Raw genomic sequence first — 2,943 nt, 5'->3', positions numbered from 1 at the left:
TTAGATATTACATATAATTTGGTAGTAAAACAAAGAGTTGCACGTTTTATTGGTGCAAATGAGTAGTGGTGATAATTATTTTGTACATTTGCAACTACATTTTATTACTTAATTAGAAGCACCACAAAATTAAATCGTGTCATCTGTTATAGGGACTGAACAGACATTTAGAAGTTGATTTTAAAATGCAAAATATTGAAAATAAAAATAAAGCTTTCTTTGTAAACACTTTCAGTTTTACAACACTATAGTGTGTCCCATCAGGTAATGAAAAGTTCTACAGACACTTGTGGTCTTCATGCTCACTTGAACACTTGGACCAAATACAGGAAATACGTCATAGAAGTGGTCAAGTGCAACGACCGCAAGTGCAGGTATTTGGACAAGGCACGTCTGTGCAAATGTCACCACGTGAATGCTTCGGTTTCCTTGCGTCTTTTTGAAACCAAACCAACAGAAAAAACCCGTTTCCGTCGCACATGACTGCATATACAGCCTGTGAAAGTTTCTGTACAACGTCCATGAATATTCAATGAGGCAAGCACTGAAGCAGGTTATGATTGGTTGGCTGTTGCTCAACAACTCGTTGTGATTAGCACTTGTTTAAAACAACATGACAGTCTGAAATGCAAAAAGTTCATAACATATTGAGTCATGTTAATGTCACGTAATAGTTCAGCCATATAATAATAGTATTAATAATAACCCATGATAATTGATAAACATGGACGTTTGTAATTTGCAAAGCACACAACGTGCTTCCAAAAACCTACCGCTAGATGTCAGCAGCGAGCTGAGGTTTCTTCTTCAGTGTTTTGTAGTAGTTCGACAAATTTATCATAATAAAAATATAAATAAATAAAAAAATCCACTGTTTTTTTTTTCGTTTATACAAAAGTATAAACAGAACATCTAAGTTAGGGTTGTCTTACTAACTTTACAAAGTAATACTGTTTACAACTAACTTGCAAGGTAATGTGGGGCCCAAATTAGGCAATTTATGTATTCAGTCTGTATTGCAGAAAATTATCATCTGTACTAAGAACATAATGTAGCCTACATTTAAAATCACATTAGGTCTTCTTTTTTAAAAATTTTTTATCAATGGAGTAACAGTTCTGTGTAATTGAGATGGGTTTGTCAGTATTTTTTCCTAAAGTGCTTTGTGGTTTCCCCTAAGAGGGGGAAAAAAACATTTACTTTGCAAGTGACTGAACTCATTTATAGTTCTTTTGATCTATGTGACTCTAGCCAAAGCATGCAGTAAACTTGGATTGAATTCTACAATAATAATTCACAGATTATCCACATAGATTCTGGCAGAAAAGCATGTGAAGGTGCAAATCATGAAGTAGAATTTAAATTTTTGTTTTCCCAAACAGGCTCCACAGATAGTCTGATAACCACTGCGTGTGTGTGTGTGTGTGTGGTCTTGGTATTCCCAACATTATGGGGACCAAATGTCCCCACAAGGATAGTAATACCAGTACATTTTTGACCTTGTGAGAACATTGTTTGGTCCCCATGAGGGAACAAGCTTATAAATCATACAGAATTATGATTTTTGAAAATCAAAAAATGCAGAAAGTTAAGCTTTAGGGGTGGGTTTAGGGTAGGGGGATAGAAAATACAGTTTGTAAAGTATACAAACCATTATATCTATGGAATGTCAAAACATTAACCACAGTGAGTAAATAGAACCTGTGATCACCTAAACCTTGTCAACACTTGTGAAAATGTGTTTCCTGAGTCGAGTAAATTTTTCGGTTTCTGTTATTGACATAAGACATAATTAATGTCTTTGTCTAGACTTAGGCCACAAAGCATCATGTGACCGAACTGGTGTAAGAAAGTGGCTTCACAACGTAACACTTTTTTCGTATTTCCTATGATCTTATCTAGGTGACACTTTTTGCAATTTTCCACATATTATACAAAGAGCTGTGAAAAATGTTGAAAATCTAACCGTTGAGATAAAGTAATAATTTGTTTTCAATTAGAATTAAGTACTGGTTGCATGAAATGCTTATCAAAAATAATATAGGCCTATATTATTAGCCTTTTGTAAATATTTTAACCATTTTCAATAACAGGAAACAGTGAGCGTGTTTTTGTTCATCCTAAAATGCATTGCATACATTAAAAAAAAGTTCTTATCTCATACTGTATGTCAGCCTTTCGGTTACTAACACATTCCCTTTGTTGTGTTTTCAAATTTGTGGACAGAGTAACAGCGCGAAAGAGGATTCACAATCAAACCGAGAGTAGCTTATCATTGTGCTAACTGCAACACGCAAGACGCTCATGAGAATGTTTGTGAAATTACATTCTCACGGGAGTTCTTATGTCAACTTAAACTGTGGTTGGTGAGGGCAGTTGTAAAACATGAACATAAAAGTAAAGCATAGGTCATAACCTATTTTTTCTTAGAAAAAAACATGGCATTGATGTGCCGGGGTAAAGTGGCAACTGTTTTTGTTGACGGCAAATAAAACAAGTAGGTAAAGTTAATGAAGCCAGGTCAATTAATTCTAGTTGAACTGAGGCTGGACAACATGTTTACGAGAGTGTATTTGTTTCAATAGATTATTTAGTTTTGAAAAGGAAGCAAAAAATTACAGATCTGAAAAATACATCAATGAACTGGTGCATGATTTTATTTTATATGTCAATATGATTTGTATTCTAAGATTTTTTTATGCTGTTGGAATGTACAGCTTTAGTGATAATGGCAACCTTTCAGTAACTTTAAATCTGATGATTTATTTAAGAACTAGGTGCCATACCTCAAAGAAAACAATGTACCATTGAACTTCCAGAATCATCCCACTCAATCACTGAAATGAATCACTGAGGCTGGCACTTATCTCTATAAATGACTTGTTAACTCAGACATTTGCTTTTAATTTTTGAATTGTTGTGAATACCATTATATATATATAT

The sequence above is a fragment of the Sinocyclocheilus rhinocerous genome, unplaced genomic scaffold (assembly GCF_001515625.1).
Source record: "Sinocyclocheilus rhinocerous isolate Xijiao unplaced genomic scaffold, SAMN03320098_v1.1 scaffold576, whole genome shotgun sequence".
Classification (NCBI taxonomy): Eukaryota; Metazoa; Chordata; class Actinopteri; order Cypriniformes; family Cyprinidae; genus Sinocyclocheilus; species Sinocyclocheilus rhinocerous.
Note: the sequence above shows the minus strand (reverse complement) of the source record.